Source organism: Peromyscus leucopus, chromosome 16_21, assembly GCF_004664715.2.
Source record: "Peromyscus leucopus breed LL Stock chromosome 16_21, UCI_PerLeu_2.1, whole genome shotgun sequence".
In the NCBI taxonomy this organism is placed as follows: Eukaryota; Metazoa; Chordata; class Mammalia; order Rodentia; family Cricetidae; genus Peromyscus; species Peromyscus leucopus.
The window spans coordinates 65,073,407-65,101,047 of NC_051084.1; positions in this window are offsets into that span (position 1 = coordinate 65,073,407).

Here is a 27,641-nt window from a genome sequence, read left to right on the forward strand (position 1 = left end):
TCACCTATATTAAATCTCATGATTATTTAACTAAGGAGCATCAAGCTTGATACTTACATTCCCTCTTGCATTGAGGAAGACTGGAGGAAGATCATTTCTTACACAAATTGTCACACAAGAATCATTGCATTTTTGTCTTATTAAATAATTTGGCAGGTTTTCACTAGAATATTGCTCCATCTTGAGAAGGGATCTTTGAAGTAATTATATTTATTCAGGGACCTCATTGTCAGACCAGAAGTCATTTCCATCTTAGAAATGTAGTATTAACTTTTGGAATCTTAGCAAGTGAATTTTAGGAGTCAACAAAATAGACTGTCGCAGTATTTGTGGAAAGGACTATAAGACGTAAATTAAAATTAATGGGAGGCTGTTCTTTTGGAATGAACGCCTGCATTAGTCCCCAGCAGACCAGATCAAGTCATATCTGACACAGAAGAGATAGGTGGTGCATAATAACACTGATAACTGAGTGAGCAGGTTGCCAAGATGACGACCAGTCAGAAGTCAGCAGTTAGAGAACTGGCTTAATGAGGATGTCTTCTCTATTCTTACCGCTTAGAGAAAGTAATGTTGGCATATTAAAATTCTTCTTTTTCCTGGATTCTACTTTTGTTAAGTAAGGCTTTTATGACTACAAAATCTGCCCCTTTAGCTTAATTTTTTGGAATCTTTTTCTATTTTATTGGAAGAAATGATTTTTTATTAGAGTTTATGATCAGGTAAAATAAAATAAAATGATATGCCCTGTTACCATCCCAAATAAGATAAAAGCTCAATTCTCAGCATGATAAAGGGGATCTTACCAACAAGTTCTTCTGTAGTTGCAGAATCCACAGGAGCCAGCAGTGAGCACTTGTCTGTGGTTATGTGACAATCATGAGATGGAACAGAAAGCATAGCTTTCTAGAATAGGCAGGATACTGTAGCATAACTATGTTGGCATGGACTATCTGTTTTTAGATTTCATATTATCAGGTGAAAGTGACTCCAGATTTGCTCAAAATATTATAAGCACATTCCAGCTAATACAGCAGATTGACAGTCCCATCTGATATAACTATGAAACATAACATAAATAGCTTATGTCACAGAAATATTGTTGTTTATAGTAGGTGGGAATTCAACCTAGCACATGTCCTGACTACAGTCCCATGGAGCAACCAGTTATAAAAAACTGAGTATTTCACTTACGTAGAAATGCTAGGAGTACATTTGCACTATTTTACAAGGTATGTCCTGCAATTGATTTTTTTCCAGTTATGTGTATGTGTGTCTGTCATTGTGCATCGGAGCTGGAGTTACAGGTGGTTGTGTGTCACCTGAACTAGGTGTTGGGACCAAAGTCAGACTCTCTGGAAATAGCAAGTGCCATTAACTGATGAACCATCTCTCTAGCCCTAAACAATGTAATTTTATAAGTTGCAGAAATATGTGCATATAAATACAAATATTCAAATTAATTAAATATGAGAAGTGTATTGAACTCATTTATAAATATGTCTTTGAAAACTATTATAACTATGGTAATATATGACTGCATATACTTGTCCAGATAGCACAGATACAATCACAATTGCAAAAATCAGATTTATTGTAAGATATGACCCTTCCTATCTGCATGGTCTCTGCCTGTAATGTAGGGCTTCTTGGTGCTTTCCATGGGCTGGAAGCATGAGATGGCATGAAAGCATTATATGCAGTGAGGACAGCAATTAGAAGATGATTAAGTTCCATAATGATTATTGGCTGAGTTCTCTTCCTCTTTTTCTTTCCTCAAGTATTATTTTCAGCTACTTTTCAGGTTTACCTTGGTACACACCTGACTGACCTTTGCATCTCAGGTGCTTTGAACTGATTTGTTCCATCACTAACATTGTATTTGAGTGGCTATGCCAGGGAAATACTGTCAATAGGCAATGACAGTTAATGGCGGACAGGCCAAATGATAAATGGAGTTCCCTGGTTTCATGCAACAACGTATAAGATGGGGAGGAACAGCATCTCCAGGGTTGACCAAATGTTACTTTGTTAAATGGAGAGTTTGCTAATAAAATCTGTGTACCCACAAATACATTAAAAATTAAATAGAGGTACTTTCAATTGAGCCATTAATATAATCTTATCAAAATGATGAGATTTGACTAGGATCATCAAAACTTCTATTTATAGAGTAATGTAATAAATGATCATACAACTACAAATTGCATTATTGTAGTAAGTAGTATGAAAATAACTGATGCCTTCAAGACTATTTGAGAGACCTCCAGTTATGCAGGGGGTTATGCAGACATGGTGGTGAATTATTCTCTTATAGCCTGACATCAGAACTTGGGTACCTACTTCAAGTTGTCTGCTCTATTTCCTTTCACATCCTTCCTTTTAAGAAATTCCAGTATTTCCTCTTTGATAATAATGCAATAAGACAGACAATCCTTTCCTCCAGCTGTTCTCTGATCTGGAGACTGCCATCCAGATCTTGGCAGTATGATCTAGGTTGAGAAACAGGAAGATTTTTCTGATGGAAGTCCTCCCTCTTCCTATTTTCGTCTAGACTGTTTTCTTCTTGTGGACAACTGGTTCTAGTGGGAAGATACAGCCTCAATCATCTAGCTATAAATTTGAAAGCATAAAGAGAACCTGCTGAATATTTTGGAGTATTGAAAAGAACATAGGGCCTTGGAATGAGCACTGAGTTGCTATCATATACCTATTACTAGAGTAATGGGCAAAAGAAAAGACAGGCCTTCCTTGCTTTCCTTTCCCCTAATTTGCTCTGTTCTCTCTAATCTCAACCATTACTGTCACCATTGCCCTACAAATCTCTTCTTTTTGCTCTCCTGAGGGAAGATCACAGCTTGTACCTACCTTCTTAATATTTCAATCTGTAAGTTTGGTTAGGAAAAAGGAATCAGAAATTGGACCAGAGTTTTAAGTAATATAATCATGTGGACCGTGTCTGGTAATTATGTGTCTCTAAAGCATGAAGGTCAGGGTAGGCACCCTCATCAGAGCAGGTCCTGGGAAATGGGCCCAGGCCCTCAGAATTCCTCATCCTTAGCTAGAAAGATGAATTTTCAACAAAAGGGATGAACAGACTTACACCTACTGAAATCTGTCAACGTGGGAGCCTGGCATCTGCAGCATGCATATTTGAAGGAGAATAACTAAGACTCCTCAGAGCACAACCTAGTTCACATTCTGTAGGAACCTTCATGCTCTTGTGTGCATCTTACAATGAGCATGGGTGATGATGGGGCCATGGACAATAAGGGGGTAACACAAGAGTGTGGATATGCCAGAGAAGGAGGCAGCCGATGAGGAGCCATGGAAGAGATGGGCAGGCCTAATGCAGGGCTATGCAGAGGAAGAATGGGGGTTTGGGTGTGGGGCTAAGGTAGAAATGAAATGAGGTAACGGTCCTCAAGTAGAGCCAAGGTGGAAGCAAGGCAAGGTGAGGTTGTGGCTCTGCCTGAATCTCAGAGTCTAGATGCTTCAGACTCTGAGACACCAGGCCAGGCTCACACTGGACTGACTTTTCCATGAAATCTAAAAATTAGTGGCTCCTCTTTGTTTCTGTTGAAAAATGAAGGTGATGCTGGGTGGAATTATAAACTATTGGATTTATACTCCTTAATATCAGTACTGAATCACTATCATCTACTTATTTCTAGAGTAATGAGAAAAGGAAAATTTTCCTGTTTATTTCAGCCTCTGAAATACACTTTATGATACTTTCAGCTGAACCTACTAACAGACATGATGCCATTATAACTTAATATTGCACTGTGTACTTAAGTACAGGAAGCTGATATTGTTAACATTCAGATGATTGGTACTCAATGCCTTGCATGTCCCACAGTAATAGGTTATTGAGTAATAAGTATATTATGGTTTGGAACTGAAATCTTCTGATGCACAGATACCATTACACTAGTTGTAAGGGAATCTAGATCCTAAAGTTTCCATCTTCACTCAGTCAAATAATTTAAACAATAAGGATTTTTTTCTCTTAACTGGACCAAGGTTTTTATAAAACCATAAGTGATATTTTACAGTCTCCAAATAAGCAAAAATGGAAAATTGGGAAATTCTCTCTTTTTCAGGTGCAATTTTACTAAGATGAGAATAGGAACCATTCCAAGATTTTATTCTTGTGAAAGAAACATATCAATCATTAAATTTCTTATGCCTAAAGAAATTAATATCTGCAAAGCCTGGTACATTCAGTTGAGGCAGGTCCAAGTACCTCCCCCTGCATCAAGAATGTGCAAGATGTCCCACCACAGGTAATGGGCTCCAAAAAGTCAGCTCATACACCAGGGATAGATCCTGATCCTACTGCCAGGAGGCCCCTTAAGCAGACCAAGCTACACAACTGTCTCACTTATGCAGAGGGCCTATTTCCGTCCCACGGAAGCTCCACAGATGTTGATCTAAAGTTCATGAGTTCCCACTACTGTAGGTTTTCCCATCATGATCTTGATGCCCCTTGCTCATAGAATCCCTCTTTCCTCTCTTTGACTGGACTCCTGGAGCTTGGCCTGGTGCTTGGCTGTGGATTTCTGCATCTGCTTCCATCAGTTACTAGATGAAGGCTCTGTGATGACAGTTAGGGTATTCACCAATCTGATAACCAGATAATCAGATAAGACTTTATCTTTTTGGAGGAGGGAATGGGGGGTGGGTTGGGAGAAAAGGCTGAGGAGGGGAGAGTGGGAGGCAGGAAGAGAGGGGGAACTATGATTGGTACGTAAAATGAATAAAAAAATTTCTTAATAAAGAAAAAAGAAATTAATATTTGAGTCTGAATTGGAATCACTATCTCATTACACAGGCACAACTTTCACTATATGTATATTTGTTAAATTATTCTGTCTTTGTTCTATATGTACAGGTGTTTTGCCTTTATGTATACTTGTATAAATGTGTGTGTGTGTGTGTGTGTGTGTGTGTGTATGTGTGTGTGTGGGCGCGCGTTTGTGTGTGTGTGTCTGGTGTCTGAGGAGAACAGTAGATGGCATTATGTCTTCTGAACTGGAGCTACAGATGGTTGTGAGCCACCATGTAGTTGCTGGGAATTGAACAATGGTCCTCTAGAAGAGCAGCCTGTGCTCTTAACTACTGAGCTAAGTTTCCACCAACTGTACATTTGCTTTTGATGATGAGTGAAATTTTATTCAATTATGCTACTCTGAACACCCAAATGATTGAACTGACACAAATGAGGAAATAAACTGATTTCTTAATTCCTAGGGAAATTATTCATGGGTTAATCAATAACAAAAAGATAACACATCAACATGGATGTGAGCCAATGAAGGGCCACCATTTTTCTTTGGAAGAGTGATCTCCATTAGGTGGTTATGAGCAATCATATCAGGAAATGAATAGTGTCATGCTTCATTGTCTCTAAGATACCTTTGATGAAAGGACAAAATTTTATTTGATAGTCATTGGAAGGACCTTTGTAGCTCTATTTGGACAAAGGCTTTTATTATCCATAAACATTGTTCTAAAAGACAGGAAGATACAGGTGAAGTAAGTTGGTTCATCAACTCCCAGAATCTATTCTAACTTAAAATTGAGTTTCTTTGACTCATTTCTCAGTGCAAAGTTATTGATTTCCATACTTCTTTCCATACCAGCAACACTTTGCTACCATTTCTGTGCTAAAGAGTGAGAATTGCAATACGTTATTTTGCAGCACCTGCTCTGCATGTATCTCCACAATTCTCTGAGAGTTTGCTATCCCCACACTGTTTTCCTGTTTACTTGGTGACACCATAGGTATTCAGGCAATTGCAATCTAAATAATGGCCTCCGAATGGTCAGGAATAATGGCAAGGCTGTAGGAAGTGCCGGATGTTTAAAGAAACTGTACCAATAGAGGTAAAGAAATCATCAAACCAAAGAAAAGCAGAGATAATATGAATAATATTTGGTACATGGACAAAGACACAGAGAATAAAGTGACACAGAGTAGTATACTTGTATGTAAACATAATACGAAAGGGGACATAGAGCATGGATGGAAAAATGGGTGTCTAGCAACACTAGATTGCAAAATATGATAAAAAGTAAAGATTTTAAAATAAATACAAAGAAATTTTAACCATGAACTGACTTTCCTAAAAGTCAGTGAACCAAAAATTAATCACATATTTTATTGATAAGCTTAAGGCCAAAACAAAGTTATTATAAAAGTGTAGTTTTAAACAGTTGATACAAATAATGCTCCAGACTCACTTCAGGATGCCATGGCTTTCTCCAGGACTATACAGGAAGCAAGGGGTAGAGATGGGAGAGCATGCCTTTGTATGCAGACTAGTGGAGGGAATCTGTGAATGTCCCTGAGAAATGAAGAGGAGGGAAATCTAATTAATTATCCAAATTAGTGATATTTACTCTGAAATAACAAGTTAGTACTATGTCAGGGAAATCAAAACATTGCCTCACTGAAATAAATATTAGCACTAATTTTTAGAGTAAAGTCTATCAGGTCGATCTCAGTCCTTGGGGGTGGCCTTGATCTGGAGGTGATGGGAATGGGGAGTGGGCTGCGGGGAAGGGGAGGGGGCAGGAAGGGGGAGAACAAGGGAATCTGTGGCTGTTATGTAGAACTGAATAGTATTGTAAAATAAAATAAATAAATAAATAAAGAAAGAAATAGGTTCAGCTAGGTTACACTAATTGTCTCTCATTTAGCCATTGGTACCCTACTTAGCTAATAGACAATAAAGATGTGTTCAAACACAGACTTAAACCTCATGCTGAATCCAGATGGCACCCAATCCATCTCCACTTAATTTATGAGTTTTACTAAGGTTTCCTTGGCACAGATTGTAACAACAAGCTTGCTACTGTATCAGTTTTTTAGGAGCTAAGTTTAGACAGTGTTTTGAAATGTGAAACAGATTTCTCATAGTGTGTGTGTGTGTGTGTGTGTGTGTGTGTGTGTGTGTGTGTGTGTGTGTTTCTAGACTGGCATTGCAAAAGACACAAGTCAAAACTAAGATCTATTCTTCCTTTTGTAAACAATAAAGAAAAAAAATGACTGACTTGCGTAAATCCACCTGGGCAACACCAATGAAAAAACTAACCCCAGCCTCTTTGGTTTCTGCAGGGAATAAAGAGGTCTTTATCTTTCTAGATAATATTTCTTTGGCTGGAATGTTCACATATGTTATTCATTCACTTATTTTCTCTCATTAAGAGTTTAAAGTTAAGATTATGTGTGTATTTGTATGAGTGTGATGTCTGTGTGTGTAGTGTTCAGGTGCATGCACCTGGGTGTGGCTTTTCTGCTCTATCCCTCCTCTTCTTACTGCTCTGCGGTAGTGTCTCTCACTGAACCTGGAACTAAGGGAGAGGCCTGTGAGTACCAGCAATCTTGCTAACCCCCCTCCCTCTGCTCCATTGTGATAATGTGTGTAAGTGACCACACTTAGCTTTCTGAGTATGTGCTGGGACCAAATTCCGGTATGCATGCCTATGCAGCAAAATGAATCATCTTTACATCCCTGTTTAAGACCATTTGAATGGAAAAATCATGTGGTACAAAAAAGTGGATTTAATAAACTAATTTATTTTTTCTATGTATCTACCATCAGTGTTGTAGGGAAACAAACAAACAAACACATACAACACATACCCTCCAAAAACCAAAAATAAAACAGAAAACCAAAACACTAACAAACAAAAAGACACCTAAACTTATGTAACCTCTTTAAACTCAGGTTATACATCTCATTTTAAATCTAGTCTGCCTTTACTTATTTAATTGTAGCTCAGCCAAATTCGATGTTTATTTTGTTGATTTGATCAGCACAAATTCTTGTAACTTGACCTTTCAGCCTCACTCTGTAACATGAATTTCAATATTTTGTTTTTCGACTATTAAGAAAAAAAAAAGGCCCATGAATTTAAAAGAGAGCAAAGAAAGGTCTGAAGGGAGGAAAGGGAAGGGAGAAATATCATAATTATATTATAATTTCAAAAATAGTAAAATAATTTAATATACACTTGTGATACAAAAATTCAAATAAATGAGAAATAAAACACTAGTACATATTTAATTTTTGATGTACATTATAAACCTTATCTATGTGAAGGCACCCAGTAAACTTGAGGACTTATTACCCATATGAACAAAAAAAAAAAAAAAAGAAGTTTTCAATGTCACATCATGAATTGTGCAGAAGCAAGCCTGTGAGATCAGCACTGTCCAGCACCCTGTGCAGAATTACTAATGACATTTGTTTGGCCTTCAGTCACCTCACTCCAATTCTTTGGGATGACCAGAGCACAGGAGAACGCATCCGCCCAACCAGTGTCCCTGGAACAAAGGCAGCTCTGCCGAGCAGAACGACCTGGAATTAATGCACCGTGAATTTCCAGTCCGTTAATTTGCTTTGTGGAAAATCCTTCTGAGTTAGATTAATGGAAATTTTTATATGGAGAATTTGGAGCAGACGGCCATGCTGTGAAAACGCTCACAGTTAGCCCTTTAGACACAGGTTAGACTTGTTGAAACAAGCAAGCTAATAAAGGTGTGAGGAAGGTTATGTGGTTCAAACATTTAGATGCTGAAATGCTGTGATCCCGAGGCAAAGATGCTGTTTTTCATGTGGTGTTACTTATTGTATAAAAATGTGTTATGTTGCTGGGTGGTGGTGGTGCATGCCTTTAATCCCAGCACTTGGGAGGCAGAGGCAGGCGGATACCTTGAGTTCGAGGCCAGCCTGGCCTACAGAGTGAGTTCCAGGACACCCAGGGCTACATAGAGAAACCCTGTCTTGAAAAACCATAAACAAACATATGTGTGTGTGTGTGTGTGTGTGTGTGTGTGTGTGTGTGTGTGTGTGTGAGAGAGAGAGAGAGAGAGAGAAATGGTACATGTCATATTAATGCTATACAGAATAGGGTTGCAGGAGCTGCTTAGAACCAAGTTGAATGGACCATTTTCTTTTTCCTTTAATTAGATCCTTTTTTCCTTCCTTTGCAGCCTGGCTCTCTTTCACATTTATGGCTTCTTTTTTAAAATTAATTCTTGTTGCATTAGATCTTGTTGCAAAATTAAGTCCTACTGCAGGACTTCTCTTAACATGTTCAAATACAACTGATTTTTTGCCTCTGCGGTAAGAGGAGGTGTGTTTATAGTCTTTTTCTGAGTTTCCAACTTTCTGGGTAACTGGCATTCTCAAAAGTCTTTTGTCCACAAGTAGTCATTTGGAAAAGATCCAAAGTGAACTAATTAATAACATGAACATTAATTTTCCCTTCCTCTGTTTCAGATCAGTCTTTAATTACTATTGATTGCTCAGCTGAGTGTAGGTTCTAGACTCACCTGATGAAGTCACAGCTATAGTTTTTTTTTTTTATTTTTTGTGTAGAAGATAAAGAAACAGAGGGAAGAGGAGCTAATTTGATGCACCAAATTTCAACAGGTATCATAATTTGTATACATATCTACAAAAAGTGGGTATTAGTCCCGAGAAAGTTAAGACATTGTACGACAAAGGAACACAGAAAAACAATGTCTGTTATCCGGAATCTGTTATCTGTTATCAATACTGGGTTGATAATGCTACAGACAGTGTGTGTATACAGCCTGCTGTTTAACTATTGTCTGTCTTTTAACATTGGAAGTAGGTTGTGGTTTCTTTTCCTGCTGTTGTGATGAAACACTATGACAAAAGCAGCTTGAGGAATGTAGGGATTCTTTTAGCTCCCAATCCAACGTGGGGGCTTGAAGGAAACAGGATCTTGAAGCAAAGGGTCACAGTCAGAAAGAGAGAGCCTTGGAATGTGTGCAGCTGCTCAGCTCCCTTGCTTCCTCTGTACGGTCCAGGATTTCAGTCAGGGGAGGGTGCCACCCGCACTGGGTATATCACCTGATAACCCGAGACAAAGGTGTATAGGCAAATAAGTAATGCTGAGAGCAAGATACATAGTCTTCCCCAGGAATGAGCCTCCTAATTGGTTATACTATACCAAATGGTCAGCCTTAACATCATATGCGCACAATTAACACTAAACAGTTGGAGGATATATAATATATTATATATTATAATATAATATATATAAGGATATATATATTATATATATAATCCTTATCCGTGTGTGTGTGTGTGTGTGTGTGTGTGTGTGTATGTGTGCGCACGCATATTTGTGTGTATGAACAACAGCAGAGAAATTGAGGCCATGAATTTGGGAGGGTTCAAGGGAGAGCATATGAGGGCTTGGAGAGAGGAAATGGGGGACATGATGTAATTATGTTTCAATTAAAAAATAAATTAAGATAGTCCCCTACAGGCATGCTCAGAGGCTCATCTTCTGGGGGATTCTAGATGTTGCCTTGTTGACAATTATAAAACTAACCATCACAATGTATGAAGTAAAGGAAAATTTAATCATCTCTAATATTGATTTATAGGTTTCTTGAAGTGATATACAAAAATAACCTAGCACATATAAGAAATTTATAAAAAGTAAACTCAGAAAATGTTTTATCTCCAACAGAGGGGATGATAAAAATCATTGGATTATTCTATTTTGAGTTGGGTAGAACTAAATGAATGTTTGTGACATTTACTGAAATAGCAAAGGAGAGAAGATAAGAGGCTCTGAGTAAACAATGATAAGTCTTCCTTTGATCATGTGCTGCTTAGACGTGGCTTCAAGGTGGTAGGGAAAAAGAGGTTAATAATATGGAATGATACAATTAAATAATTTAGAATAATGCCTGATCAAATCTTTAAGTGACAGGTAAACTAGAGATTCATATGAACTTCCCAAGCCCCTTTTTTCTAAAAACTGAACAAACCTGGCTTTAAGTTGATATTTAGTATGCAAAAAATCTTTTTCTTTAAGTTTGGTCATAAGATCATGAATAAAAAATGCAATATTTTTAAAATGTATTAAATTGCAAGCAGCTATTTATTATAAAAGTTATTTTAATAGTGTTACAATTTACTGTATATTTTATATGAAAAATTTAAATTAAAGAATAAAATTATTTCTATTCCTAGTGACTTTCCTTAAATCTCAAGTGTAAACTACTATCTGTCCCAGTAGAACAGCTCACACTAACTGTAGGCACAGGGAAGTTGAGAGTTGTGAAGGGTAACTAACCCTGGACTATTTTTACTTTGTAGACAGATGCAGAGGAGGCAAGTATGGCCAAGATCTCAAGTACCTTGGAGCCTGTTGTTGTTGTTAATGTAACTCAGAGGCTAAATATTTGGATAGAAAAGGAGCCTCTTGAAATTTAAAATATTTGTCTCTCAGATTTTTTTCTGTGTTGTATTGACATGGAATACGGTCCATTTTGCTCAATAAGTGACCACATTTGAAATTTTTTTCATAATTGAAAAAAATGACAAATGTGTCAAGTGATCACATCATGCCTCAAATAAATCTGCAATCCATTTATCCCTCAACATGGTGCTTGTAGTGGCACTTTATTTGCAAGATGATAATAAAGGAGAACAGAATTTCAAAATGAAGTCCGCATTGGTGATGTATCACAAAGAACATTATTACAAAATAAGAAATACTTGGCAATACAAATGGTATTGTGTGAATATAACCCAATGGAAGCAAAAAGATTATTTCACGGACAGTTTTAAATAATCGTTCAGAAACAAAAGGATCACATAAAGGAATAGAATAAAACCATAAAGTCTGAACTGTAACTGTAGGATATATCTAGATCAGTACCCACCATGTCATAGTAGCAAGACTCTTCCAGGTATCAGTAAGTTCTATCCTACCTAGTTTTTTTTTCCAAAAATAATTAAAGACAACTACTTCTCCATATCTGTGTGTTACTGGTTCCAGGTTTTTAAGGTCTGTGAAAGTTTCTTATTTAAAATGGCACAGTATTTGTATATAATTCATGCCTAACCCTCTGTATAAATATTCTCTAGATTTTTTTATAATTTCTAATAAAATATAAATGGTATTTACATAATTGTGATAATGTATTGTTTAGAAAACAATCATGAGCAAAAGCCTGAACATGTTCAATTCAGATGAAAAATTTGTTTTTCAAAAAGTTGTTCACTATTTGGTTGGATCCATGGATACAAAACCTGTAAGTCACAGGGGCAATGGTTGAATTAAGACCAACATGGTAAGTGGGCTCTGACCCTTAGTTGATTGTGGCAAACAATATCCAGGATGACAGAGGGGGCATAGTCCCATGAAAAGGTGTAATGTCCCTATGGACTCATTGTCTACTAAAGTCGCATTCAGAACCAAACAAATTATTATAATGTATATTATGTGATTTAGAGTTTCTCAATCTTAGCACTATGACATTGTGGTCTGGGTTGTTTCAGTTTTCCTTATGTTAATGCAGATTAAACTCAGCTAGTCATACATGCTAAGTAAGTATTCTATCCATCAACTGTTTGCACCCTGTGCTTTGATGACTTTTCCTGAGCTGTCCAGGGTCTTGCAGATGCTAACAGTATCTTTAGCCTCAACCCACTAGATACTAATAAAAATTTCCGCATTGGTTACAATCCATTGTCTTTACATATTGAAAAATATTCCCCGAGAAGCAAAATTTCTTTTGGAACCAGTGTGCTAAATGGGGAAAAATTGTGGTGTCTGTGACAAATGGTATAGGAATATTGTACTCTACCATGACATTTCCAGTTTGAACAGCCACACATTTCTATTTGTTCTTGAGAAGGACTTGTTGAAAACAAGTATCCTGAGGAGACTGCAGTGAAACTTGTCCTTTATTCTTCCTCAGCCTCATTTACTCAAATGCATCAGGAGCATTCTTACTTTGTTGTTAAATACTAGTTGAAGATGTGTTACATTCATTCATGCTGTGGGATATTTGTTTGATGATGCAAAGATGTGTTGTATTCTTTTATGTTGCATTTGTTTAACTCTGTGAAGCTGTGTTACTTTGTCTGTCTAAAACACCTGATTGGTCCAATAAATGGCTGAATGGCCAATAGCTAGGCAGGAGAAAGAAACAGGCATTACTGGCAGGTAGAGAGTATAAATAGAAGGAGAAGGACTTGAGAGGAAGAGTAAAAAAAGGAGAAGAAGAGGAGGACATCAGGGGCCAGCCACCCATCTACATAGCCAGTCATTGGATAAGAGGTAAAGAAAGGTATATAAAATAACGAAAGAGAAAGCCTGGAGGCAAGAGGTAGATGGGATAATTTAAGTTAAGAAAAGCTGGCTAGAAACAAGCCAATTTAAGTCTGGGCATTCATAAATAAGAATAAGTCTTCCTGTATTTTTTGAGGGAGTTGGGTGGCAGACCCACAAAGAGCAAAGACTGAAAACACCAACTACATTTGTTATTCTATTGTGGGCCTGTATTTCCACGTAGGACCTGAGAAAGCTGGAAAAAAGGGGGGAGGGATATGGCTCCTTTAAGAAACTCTGCCATACAGCAGAAGACTTAAACAGCCCTTTTCACATTAAATAGAAACAAACAAACAAACAAAACATAAGTAAAAAACACCTGCCACAGTGCAGGGCACCAGCATTCCAGAGCTGGGGACTTGACTCAGTTCTTGGTCATTTACCTCCAAAAGGGCAAGCAAGCTTTTGGCTTAGCTTTCAGGGGTCCTAGCTGTGCTATTTAGCAGATTTTTAGTTCATACAGACAAAAATAAGACTAGAGATATGCAGTAAGACAGATCCAGATGGAAAAAAAACCTCTTAACAGGTTATAGTGCATTTAGCAATGAGCATAGGCTTATGAAAAGAAAAACAATATAGATAGTCATTGAAAGAAAGAAATAGTATAAAAATAAATTCTTTAAAGAGAGAGTAAAAGTAATATAAAAGAAAAAGCCACGTAATGATGGAAAACACACAGGGAGTCTGGATCCTGTATAGTATTGTATCAATTTTGAATTGTTTGAGTACTGGTGATGAGATTGTGAACTGGGCTGCTGAATTAAACCAGCCTATGTACTTTAGGGATGCCTTACCTTTAAAATGAAAGTAAAAAAAATACATTTATAAAATGGAACTCAAAAAGTTCATTGTTTGGAGAAGAGGTTTTGTTTTTATTTTCACAGGAAATGGGAGTTTGTGGATTCCTTCAAGGTTGATATGGATCAGATTTGATCTGTCAAGACCTCCTGAATTTTGATAGGTAATATATATCAATAAAGGTTATGGCTGGTCTTCCCAGGACTTGGCCATTATCTCAATTTTCTCACGGACCCCTAAAGATGATTATTCCCACAGACAACACGAAGCTGTCTAGAGACAATAACTCCCACATTCCCAAGAGTTGGAGTGTGGATGGTTTTTAGTTATTTGTAAGGTTATGAATGTTTGTTATCATTTAGGTGAATATAAGAATATAGGATATGGGGGGTGGGCTAGGGGGAAGGCGGGGGGAGAACAAGGGAATCCGTAGCTGATATGTAAAATTAAATTAAATTATAAAATAAAATTAAAAAAGAATGTAGGATAAAGAAACAACTATTAATCCCAGATATTTTGCATTGGCATGGATTTTGTTGTATTGATAAAAATTTAAAGATATTTTTGTTATACTGTATATATGTTTCTACTCTTGTTTGGGGTATTGTGCTTATGTAGTTCATTTAATACAATATATAATTAAGAAATAAATTAGTAGTTAATCTCTAATAGTCAAATTTGTAGTTACATTAGGTATATTTTCAAAATTAAACAGGTATATTTTAGGCAGATAGATGATTTCAAGCTAAAACATCTGATTGGTCTAAAAAGAGCTGAACGGCTCATAGCTAGGCAGGAAAGGGATAGATGGGACTACCAGGAGAGAGAATAAACAAGAGAAGAAGAAAAGGGGGAGTAGTGAGAAAAGGAGAAGGAGAGAGGATTCTGGGGACAGCCACACAACCAGGCACAGAGTAAGAAGTAAAGAAAGGTTTACAGAATAGAGAAAGTTAAAATCCCAGAGGCAAAAGTAGATGGGATAATTTAAGTTAAAAAAAAAGCTGGCTAGAAACAAGCCAAGCTAAGGCTGGGCATTCATAAGTAAGAATAAGTCTCCATGTATTTTTTTGGAGCTGGGTGGTGGGCCCCCAAGAAGCAAAGAGTACAAAAACCAATTACATTGCTTTGATTTCTGTGATCTGCACTGGACATAGAAATATTTTTAATTGTGAAATAGACTTATTAAGAAATGCTCATATAAACATGTTATTAAAAATAGTTTAAATTTATTACCTCTTTTTTATTGATACAGATGATAATTATAATTTATTTTTGTTTTACTGCATTTTACAACTGCAGCTTCTCTAAGGTACCTGTAAGAACTTGCTCTTGCATAGAGCCATACTCTTAACTAACATTTAGTAAATGTGTGAATTTCAGTATTCTGTTAAGTTAAAATTGACATTCTGTATCCTTAAGATGACATTAAGGCTCAAAGATGTCAAGTGATGTCTGGTGATGATTATGATGATGATGATGGTGGTAGTATGGTAGTGGTGGTGGTGGTGGTGGTGGTGGTGATAATGATAAGAGATTTATAGATACATGATATACAGATAGATAAATAGATGATAGACAATAGATTGATAGATGATAGATAGATAGATAGATAGATAGATAGATAGATAGATAGATAGATAGATGATAGAGATTCAATATGACACAAACTGCAGTTACCTGGGAAAAGGAGATCTCAGCTGAGAAGTTGACTCCAAAATATTAGCCTGTAGGGAATTTTCTTGGTTAGTAATTGATGTGTGAGGACCCATTCCATCATGAGTGGTGCCATCCCTAGGCATGTGGACTTGGGACGGTATGTGAAAGGAAGAAGAGAACTTTGTTATGCAGCATTTCGCCATGTCTTCTGTTTCAAGCTCCTGCACTGAGTTGTTGTCCCTCTGTACGAACATGGAGGTGTAAGCCAAATAAACTCTTTCCCCCTCTAAGTGGGTTTTGGTCAGTGTACGTGTTACGCATATAGTGATGAAGTGCTATAAACTGAGCCTGATATTCAAACACCCTGTTTATGATAAGAAGTAGTGTCAAGGGCACAATGTGAAGGAATATGATTTCATACCATACATGAGTGACAATAATTAGATTATCAGTTTTCACATAAAGTACATATGCCAAGAGCCTGAAGCTTTTGTTCATAAAAAATTAAACTAGCCTTTCATAATCTACACAACATACTCTCTCTATATTTTAAGAGCTAAAAGTATCAATTCAACTATGATATGACATTTACATTGAGTTGCAAACATTAGTGGGAGTTTGGCCCTGAGATTGCACGCTCTTTTTGTTGTTGTTTCAGGTTTAAAGTATTGCATAAAGGTGGAGGAAGTAAAAGGGAAGAACAACTTTGCCCTTCAGTTTACACTTCTGGCAGGAACACAGTAGCATAGCAGATGTCAAGAACCATAGTCAGCACTTTGGGAAGAAAACATTCCAGTCAGCGGCTCACTGTGGGAAGCAGTGGCAAAGCTTAACATCTGACCAAATCAGTCCACAGAAGTGTGCAGCTAATTCCCTGAGACAGACTTGAAGAAGAAGATCAGAGTGTTGCAAGATAACGAGATGGTGAATCCATTCCAAATGGAGGCAGTTGTTCTGTATTTTGCCTTCCATGATTGTGATATGTAAGAGGAAAATAATTTAAAAATCTCATGATCTCAAGATATGCAGGACTAGCATATCATAAAAGTGATGCGTGCTATTGGAATTCGTGTTATTTAATTAGGTGTGTGCATTTAGGGAATATATATTTCCAGAGACAGTACTTATTAGTAGAAAAAGGGGTAAAGACAAAGACATTCACCTTGATGATGAAGTACAATAAATATCATTTATATTTTCTTCTTTTGGACAATCAGTTGTTTCTACATTCTTTATACTCAATCTGTATCGCTTAAATGGTTTATAGATTAAGGTAGTAATTGTCATATGAAATAGATATCTTGACCTATTGTTTGTGTCATTAGAATCCGAGAAGAGAAAAATAAGAGTGGGGTCAAAAGTATATTCCAAGAAACTATGTTTAGAATATGCGTCAAATTAGAAAAAAACCTACATAAACTATAGATAGAAGAAATTTTTGAACTAAAAACAGGATTAATTGAAAGAAATCCACAAACTTCTGGTTAATGGCAAATACAATCTTGAGAGGAGTGAGAAAGAAACCAGAACCTTGCCTACAGAGGGGAAATAATGAGATTATCACAGACCATAGTGTTCAGAGGAAGTACTATGTTTCTCAGTACTGAGAAAGAGCCATCAACTAGAAATTTTACATCCCATGAAGACAGTCTTCCAGAATAAAAGATCAAGAAAGAGAACCCCAGGAAAAGAAAAGCTAATAGTATTTATTTCCAAAAGATTTAAGCACAATGACTAAGGAATTTTTTCAACAAGAAGGAAAATTCAGAAATCATGAATCTTGCAACATCAGAAATTGTTTCATAGCAATATGGTTAGAAAAAATATATATTATGTGGTTTCAAGTTTAAATTTGTTTTATTTTGTGTTATGATCTGTCTTGGAGGATGTTGTACCTATTTCTGAGAAGAATGTGTGTTCTATTGCTGATGAATAGAATATTCTATATTTGTTTGTTTGTATGTAGGATTCTAGGTGATCTATATATTAATCAAACTAGGTTATCACAATTTTGTTATTTACCACTTTGTGGGATCTGAGATATGTTATAGCCAAACATATCATATCATAGTTGAATTGATACTTTTAGCTCTTAAAATATATAGAGAGTATGTTGTGTAGATTATGAAATAGTTTAATTTTTTATGAATCTGAATCTGGGTCCTCTGCAAGAGCAGTAAGCATTCTTAGTGGCTGAGCCATGTCTCCAGCTCACATTTTCCTTAATTTTGGTATATTATGATGTTGATATCACAGTTTCATCTATTTGTGTTATGTATTTATCAAAATTATTGATACAGTAATAATTTTCATAACTTTGATATTAGATATAAAATTGATTTACACATCACCAGTTACTAATAAAACATTCTGAATTTGACTATATACTTACCTTTACCAGTCAGTTTTTTGGTTTTATTTGTTTTCATGTTACTTACCATATTTTTGTTTTAATCTGAAAAACTTTCCTGACCCTTGTCAGATGACATTTCCAATGATGATTGAATATTGTATTTCTTCTTCCTTTCTGAAGAATAGCTTGGTTAGGCATAATACTGAATATTGATTGATGATTGATTGATTTTTTTCCTTAGCATTTTGAGATACCATTCTACTCTTTCTTGGCCTGAATGATTTCTGCTGAGAAACCCACTAAAGGTCCTTCCCTTGTAGAAAGGTTTTTTTTCTTCTTCTTTTCTTTCTCTCTTTCATTCTTTTTTTTTCCTGCTTCTTGGAGGATTCTCTCGATGTGCCCAGATCTTAACATTTTGGCTATAACATATCTCAGATTTTCTTCTTTTGACTAAGTAATCATTGTTTCTGGTTGATTTAATTCACTAACACAGAGGTCCTCCCTAAGATTTGACAAGTGTCTTCAAGCATTGTGTTTCTCTTTTCTCACTTTCTTTTCAATTCCATAATTTATGTCTTTGTTCCTATTGCAGCATCTTACAGGTCTCTTACCTGTCTTCACCTTCCTTCATTTATTTGTATCTTTTCTTCCCCTAGCTGGCTGATTTCAAGTAACATGTCTTAAGGTTTGCTGGTACCTTTTCCACATTGTCTAGTCCTGCTGCTGGAGCACTGTGTTATGTGTTGCACTTATAATATCATATTGTTCAACTCTAGAATTTATTTTTGGTCCTTTTTTATAATTTCTTAAACTTCCTGCTTTGTCCATTCCTTTGAATTTTATTTCGTTTTTTATCTTTTTTCCTCTCATATCTTAAAGAGAGTCCTACAGACAATTGTTTTAAATTCTTTGTCAGGTGATTTTTCAGATGTCCCCTTCCTTTGGGTCACTGCCTGAGACTCTATGATTTCCATTGGTTATGTTGTGTTTTCTTGTTTTATTTTTATGTATATGCAGATACATATTGGTGTCTGTGCATCTGAAAGAGTTAAGATCATTTTAGTGATGCATTCACACATTAATGGATTAGTTCTGTGATCTCAGTTGGGTAGGAGGTAAGCTGGGTCACATTCTTCTGCTGAGCCCATAATACAATCTGTTTGGCATGTCTGTTTCTAGGGACTTAAGAAAACATGGGGATCTCCTCTATTTCCCTTTCCCATGGCAATCCATGTGTTTCTTTTAGGGTCCTACTTGTTACCCAGCTTCTTTGGAGCTAAACTGGGCATGAGCATATGAGGGAATGGGATGGTCGAGCTGGAGCAGGGACTGAGTGAGGGAGCAGTGAGGGAGATACCATGATGGAGGGAGACACCATGGAGATGGGGAAAGGCCGGATGCTGGGGAGGTTCCCAGGAATTCACAAGAATGACCCCAGCTTAGACTACTAGCCATAGTAGAGAGGGTGCCTGAACTGGTTTACCTCACTAATCAGATCAGTGAATACCCTGTCATCATAGAGCCTTCATCTAGTAACTGATAGATGCAGATGCAGAGATCCATGGCTGAGCACCAGGGCGAGCTCCAGGAGTCCAGTAGAAGAGAGAGAAGAGGGATGAGTAGGCAGAAATGACTAAGTGTCTCTCCAGGGCACGTGTGGTCATGGGGGCATGGTTAGAATTCCGATCATCCACAGCTGTTGGTCTAAAGTTCATGAGTTCCTCACTAGTTTGGTTCAGTTGTCTCTGTAGGTTTCCTCATCATGGTCTTGATGCCTCTTGCTCATAGAATCCCTCTTGTCTCTCTTCTACTGAACTCCTGGAGCTTGGTCTGATACTCGGCTGTAGATCTCTGCATCTGCTTCAACGATTAGGTGACTATGCAGCTCATGGATTATGTAATCTATGAGCATGCATGGCATAGCCATGTGGACCCATATGTCCATGCACGGGGGTAATCCATAAAAAGCAAATCCCATGTACCCTTCCCCATCTCTGCACACGTCTTTCAAATAGGCCTGATCACATCCTTTTCTGTCCCTCCCTTTTCTTAATAAAACTCTCATAGTGGGTTTTGTTGTGCCTAGTGACTTTTCCTTGAAGGGTAAAAGCTCGGCATAAAACCAACAATGGAGCCTTCATGGAACTGACTAGGCTCTCTGCATAAGCAAGACAGTTGTGAAGCTTGATCTGCTTAAAGGGCTCCCTGGCAATTGAATCAGGATCCATCCCCGGTGTATGAGCTGGATTTTTGGAGGCCACTGCCTATGGTGGGAAACCTTGAAAATCTTGATGCAGGGGGAGGGGCTTGGACCTGCCTCAACTGAATGTACCAGGCTCTGTGGGCTCCCCATGGGAGACCTTGCCTTGTTGGAGGAGGGAATGAGGGGTGGGTGGAGGGACGTGGGAGGGGTGGGAAGAGGGAAGAGAGGGAGATCTGAGATTGGTATGTAAAATGAATAAGAAATTCCTTAATTAAAAAAAAAAAGAAAACATGGGTTTTGTCTAGGGACTGAGCATACTGGACTGCCCACTGAACTTAGGTCACTGGGATTAGTGGAGGAAAGGCTTGACAGATTTCAGGAATATTACCAAGTGCATTCGCAGATATGGCTTTCTCTGGGTTTTTGTCAGGGTCCTTACTGTGTCATTCAGTGAGTCTCTGAGCAGGTCACAGTGTCCTTAGGTCACAAATAAGATGAAGTAGAATTTTAGGGGGAGGTGGGAATTACAGCTAAAGCTGAGGTCTTTGGATAGTGTCATAAATTCCTGTGTGTGGGAGGGAAGTGAGGTGGGGTTTTTAGCAGTGCTGGCTGTGGGTCACAGTCCAGGAAAGATAAATCAACATTTCACAGTTATTTTGGGATCTGTTTTGGGTCCAAGGTAAGCAAGCCTATGCCATAGGGATGGATGGGCAAGCTACTCACTCAGTCATTTACGAGGCAAAACTGTTTTTAGGCAACAGTTGAGATGGACTAGAGCATAGTTATAGTGCTGGGGTCTGCAGTGGAGCAGAGGTCCGCAGGCCTGCCTTCCAGGGTAAGGACAGGCTTAGCATCTGATGGGCTCGATGGCAGGTGTGACTGTTCTTATACTATTGCTCAGAGGGGCTACTGCTGTGTTTGAGAGCTTTTTGGGGAGCTTCCAGGAACAAAATGATTGAGCCTGTCATCCAAAGTGCTGGTAGATACGCCTCATCTCATATCACTTGGTGGAGGATTCTGATTGGAAGAAAGAGCAAAAATGGGGTCCTGATTGAGTCTACAAATAGACAAGGTTGTGTGTAGGTTACAAACCCTACCATGGTCAGTAGGCCTGCCACTAAATATCTTCTGAGGCATAGGTACACTATTGCACTTATATTGGATTGCCAGTTGAAATTTAAAACTGACAATTGAACCAGGATCTTGTATAAGCAAGCATCTTTTTGTAACAGGGTCTTTCTGTGTTATCTAGCCTGGCCTTGAACTTAAGATTCTTTAGTCTTATCCTCAAACCTGATGGTGTTATAGGTGTGAGTCATTATGTGTAAATCAAATAGTATTTTTAGTTTAAGCATGTCCAAAATTTTGCTTAGCAAATACCATGAAATTTCATTGCACTTAGAGAGATTCAAATTTAAACAAGTGTTTTGTAAGTTTACTTGATAGTCCAATAATCTTACACTTGGGGCTTTTTGTTATAAATGATAACACACTTTCAAAACACAGGTATATTCTTCAGCTGGGTAAGCACAGCACTTTGCAGTAGACTGATTTTCTATGCAATCAACTTCCTTTCTCATTCATATATACCCTTTAAAGAGAAGTTTAGACTACCTACAAGGAATCATCTGCAGATTATGCAGTGTTAAAAGTGCTCTCTACATTGTTGTTATTCTGTGATTGACTCCCAGGAGACTAATTCTAGAAATCACTACTGAGGATGATTTTTATACACAAGTAAAATTACAAATTATTATACTTAAGAGATGTAGCATAGTGTTTTAGATGCAATGACATTTTAAGTAGAGTGTTGATAAATACAACTTGATGCCTACACAATGATAGCTCTAAATTTAGTGATGTAAGGTGAGAAGAGACAAACACATCATGGTAAGTGCTCAGGCTGTCTATGGTCCTGGCTGCCCTGACACACTTACCTCTTCAAAGCAGGTGCCACTGAGCTGATATCTATCTGGAACATGGCTTCCAGAAGCTCCAGCTATGACTGAACATGGGGAGGCTTGGTCAGTGGCTGTGAACAACTGTTATTCCTCTAACCAGTTCTTTAAATCATAAAAAATTTCATCCCCAAACAATAAACCCATTTTCCAGCCACTCATGTATCCAACTTCTTGCAGTCTTCAAAATCAAATTCATCAGTCACTCAGGATGTACTGTTTCATGCTGAGAATTAAAATGCTGGCCTGGGTAGACTCAGAAAGCAGCATTACATCACTTTCTATTGCTCACCTGGCAAAATTTATTCAGTGCAATTAATGTCATGGTCAAAGTTATGAAAGCAATTTCTGAAAACACTCATAAAAAACTGATTTAGGTGACTCAAATTATGATAATAGAATTGAGATTGTCTGACGATTCATCTCCAAGATTTATGAAACCTGTAAATTTGAGTATTCCTTGAATAGTCCAGATTAGTGTTTCTGAATTTAAGTTCACTGTGGGCCAGAATTTCCTTCCACTTGTTAGTGTTGAACCTATAAAGAAAAAATGTAAAGAAAGGAAAAATTAGAGAACTCAAAGGAGGAACTAAACTACAATCATAGAAGCAGAGAATGGGCAGCTGCAAGCGAACAGTGTAGAGCTCTTCTCTAGAGTTTCATATCAACATTTCTGTTCTTGTTTAAAGTGTGTCTTCTTTGCATTTTAACCTTGTTTTCTTCATGCATTAAGACTGTGGAATTAAGTTAGGCATATTGTTGCATAACCTGGATGATGTTTATTCAGTGCCCTAAGATTTTCATTCTTCACCTTACAAAATGAATGATAATATTGAGTATTTTACCTGCTAACACACATAACACGAAGGATAATGTGATTCTGAATCTATTTGTGGAAACGCTAAGCATCTATTCTGTGCCAGGTGAATCAAGCAGTTTGGAAGCTTTTTGCCAGCACACAGCAAAATACCACTTAAAGAACAAGGAAATTTATTGTTGTCTTAAGGTGATTTGAAAACAGGGTGGGTTTTTCTATTAAGTTTCTTCTTTAAAAATTATATACATGCAAATAATACTTTGATGATTACTGTCCCCTCCTACCTTCTTTCATTTCTATCCCATGCTTATCATCCCCACCCCCATCCCTACCAGTTCCTTTTACACATTGAAGACTCCAGGTCCCAGTTAGTTTAACCAGGGCTATCAGTGTGAGCAATGGGTTAGAATTATCCACTGGAGCTTGGTGGGGTCATCAGTGGGCAGACAAGTGAAGGGAATGGCTATCCTCAGTTCATCAGTAGCGAAGAATGGATCAGCAAGAGATAGTGCCTGGAACCTCTCCTCTGTCCCTGTCCCACTGTGGATGGACACACTCTCATGCAGATGCAGGACACAATCCACAGCCCTGGAGCTCAGGGCTGTAATGACAGTGTCTTGCCCGGCAGATGGCATCTCTCAGCCCTTCTCCCTTGCTTAAGGGGCTCTTACATCTTTCTGTCCCCTCTTCCACAATGTTCCTAAGCCTTAGAGAGAATGATATATATATATATATGAAATAGTTTTTAGACCTAATATAATGACTGGGTAACATTATCAGGCATTATTTTGTATGTGTAATAATATTTTAAACATAGTCAATATTTCCTCATATGAAACACAATTATTAACTGTTTTCACCACACATTCACAACAGAATACTGTTCATCTCTCAAAATAATAGCATTCTGTTATTAGATGAACCTGAAGGATGTTGTATTAAGTGAAATAAATCAACTACAGAAAGACATAGATAGCATGATCTAATTCTGTGTGGAATCTGCTCATAAGAATAGAGCAGAATGTAGTCACCAGAAACAGAAGATGGAGGGAATAGGCATTTATGGAAAAATCAAAGGCTTAATTAAATGAATGAAAGCATAATAAATTAAAACGCCATGGAACATGGGGAATTTTAATTTGACAAGGGAATAAAAATAAGGAACACTCTTTTTTTCTGAAGCCTCAAGAAATATATATTAACGTGTAGTGTTATCGCAGCTTATTAAGATGAAGGTACAGTGACCTTCCACTTAGAGTCTATAAAGCAGATGTGCCATTCTTCAATCAACTCTGAAAATGAAGCATGAAGGTCACCTTTCCATTCATCTACTTGTGAATATTTTCACAATCATTAGGGAAACACATTACCTTGGACTTTGATGCAAGTGTCCTTTCAACAAACCCCAGTGAATAAAACACATCAAAGAAGCAGTTTCAGGAAGTGAGGCCACACAAACAGCAAGGTATTTGAAGCTGCGCCTGTTCAGAACCAAAGCTCCATTCCCCGCTGGCTGTAGAACACTCTGTGAATTCCTTATCCAGCCCTCTCAGAGTCCTTTTGGGTTGCTGTGTGGCAAGGCATCAAGAGCTACTCTGGGACTGAAAAATGGAGCTTTCCAAGAACATAAAATGTCATATGTAAATGGTGGTGACCAGTTCTTGACTTAAAAAAGCAGAGGTTCTTTTCTCCTGTATTTTTCTTTTTCTTCTTACTTATTCCTTTGTACCAGGCAGGAAGCACCAGTTTTGAAATTTGGAGGCTACACATTAGTCATTTTACTGTTTTCAAAATGTTTTAAATGTTCTCTTTATATTTTATTTAATGTGGTGATAGAACCATAATGCATCCTGTGATTTCCCTGCTGACTATTTGCTTCTTTAGTAGAGCACGCTGCCCTTTTCTTCCTTACGGATGGAGAAAGTGCTGTGGAGCTCTGTAGTCTGGAGTTAGGACCATCAAAAGCTGTAATATCCATGAGACTGTGACCAAGTGTGAAGGTGTCTGACTTTAGCAGCTCATTTCTCACTTTAAATGCTAAGAGGTGACTTTCTTTGTTGCTAATGGAGATAGAAGAAGCAGATGTGCATGATTTCAAGATATAAAATTTTATATAACATAATTGTTTTGTAATTATTTCTTTATTTTTTTGAGATTAAAATATAATTACATAATTTCCCTCTTCCCTTTCCCTCTCCTTCCAAGCCCTCCCATTTATCCCCCTTTGCTCTCTTCAAATCCATGGCTTCTTTTTTCATTAATTGTTGTTTTATATATATTGTGTTTGATTGTGTTATATTTACCATAGGCTCATATTTTGTGTGTGTGTGTGTGTGTGTGTGTGTGTGTGTGTACACAAATACAGCCCACTCTGCCTATAAAATGTTACTTGTATGTTGTTTTCAAGCTGACCATTTGGTGTGCTCTTCCCTGGGGAAGACTATTTCTCCTGCTTGCACCATTCCTTAGTTGCTTGTAATTTTTTGTGTAAGGTTGAGGTCTCATAGGTTTTCCTCAGTCCGTTTTAGCATGTCTACTCTTGTCTTTGTTTGGCTCGTTCACCAACATATTTAGTATTGTTTCATTCATTTCTGTAAACCTACATTTCTCATTTTGTCTGGTTTTGGCTCAGACGGGATGGGAGCATCCTTCAAGGACACTGTTGGTGACAATTTCTCATGTCCTTCTCCTTTGCAGTGAAACAAGGACGAGGTCAGATCCAATGGCTGTCTATCCATCTTCAGGACCACAATTTTCTAAGGACATCCTGGTAATTGAAACAAATACATTTCATTCTTGTTGTGGTTTGATTGTGTCATATTCACCAGAGGCTCAGGCTTGTGCATTTGAACACCTGGTCCCTGTCTAACAGCACTGTTTTGGGGTCTTCTGCAGGTGAAGCTTATCTGGAGGAAGTGGGTCACTAGTGATGTGGGGCTTTTAGGGTGATAGCCCAGCCTTGTTACAAGCCAGAATCTCTTTGATAACTGATTCCACGAAAATGTGAGATGTGACCTCATTCTCTTGCTGTTGTGCCCTCTCCCACATCATGAACTGTACTCTTCAACCATTCTGAAATGAACTCCTCCTGATCAAGTTGTTTCTTGTCAGGGATTTGATCACAGAAGTGAGAAAAGGAATGTTATTATGCTATTATTTGTCACTATCTGATTATCAAGGTTAAGAATAAATACACCTGGAACCACCATCTCTGGGTTTAAAACTGATAGGTATGTTGTTACGTTGAGCAACAAGTTCACGTAAATAGAAACTTCTCATAGGTGACTTCACAACTAAACATTAAATGTAATTGTATTCCCTATGCACTGATAATAATTTAACATGTAATTTGAGTGTTATAATAGTCACTAATTTTGAGATCTGTGTGGAAATTTTAGAAAATTTAATTTGCATGTTCTGTATTGCTCTCTTGCCATAGTCTGCCCACCCTTTACTATGGCAAGAGCCTCCTAGTTACAGCTGCATCCAGACAACAGCACCGGGATTTGCCCCTCACTGCACAAAAACACACAAAAGGAAATCCAAGGCTAATGCCATCCGTGTCTGGCAGCAGTGCCAGGGATTTTGTGTGTTATTAGTAGCGGTGCCTGCATTTGTGGGTGACTCGGCCTGTTCATACAGACTTGTGACCTTGTCCAGTTTGTATTTGCTTCTTGAGAATTCTTGTGTTTCCTGGTATTTCCATCCCTTTCACTCTTGTTGGTCTTGTCTCTTCTCATAAACTCTGGTTGTGATGAGCCGTATTGCTCTGAGCTTAGTGTCTTTGGAGTCTTCTACTCATGTCTAGTTGTACTACTGGTCACATTATCTCCTTAATGACTGTATATGTACACACACACACACACACACACACACACACACACACACACACACACACAATATTCTAAAATAAAACTTCAGTGACGAGGGGAAGCGGGCACAAAGTCCCACCCCTAGCCAAGGAGCTATTCACAAATTATAGCTGCTATGAAAGGGAAACTAAATTTTCTTTAGTGGAGTGTCACTGGGTATATCTTTCACACTCCAGGGAAGGCTCCATGCTCAGGAGTAGTTGGCCAACACAAAATAGACTCTATGTTCTTCAGTGGCTTTTTTTATTCTTTTTTTTTTTTTTACTTTTTATTTATTTATTTATTTATTTAATTTTTATTTTACAACACCATTCAGTTCCACATAATAGCCACAGATTTCCATGCTCTCCCCCTCCCCATCCCCCTTCCCCCAGCCCACCTTCCACTCCTACCTCCTCCAGATCAAGGTCTCCCCCGAGGACCGGGATCAACCTGATAGACTCAGTCCAGGCAAGCCCCCCCCCCTTCCCAGACCGAGCCAAGCGTCCCTGCATAAGTCCCAGGATTCAAAGAGAAAAAAAATATGAAGTTGGGTAGGTAGGAAGGGGGGAGGATCCATCTAGAAGGAGTTGAGAGATGGGAAAAAATAATAATATACTGTATGAATTCCTCAAAAAATAATTTTTTAAAAAAATTTTGAGTTACTGACTTGACTTTCATAAAAAGTTATAAAAAGTATTATAGTTTTGTTTTGGAATTAGGACAGAATGTTCAACATTTTCCAAAATGAACATAAATATATTTCTGCAATTATGTACTACATATTTATGCAAATGACACAGTTATTAAATAAAATTATTAA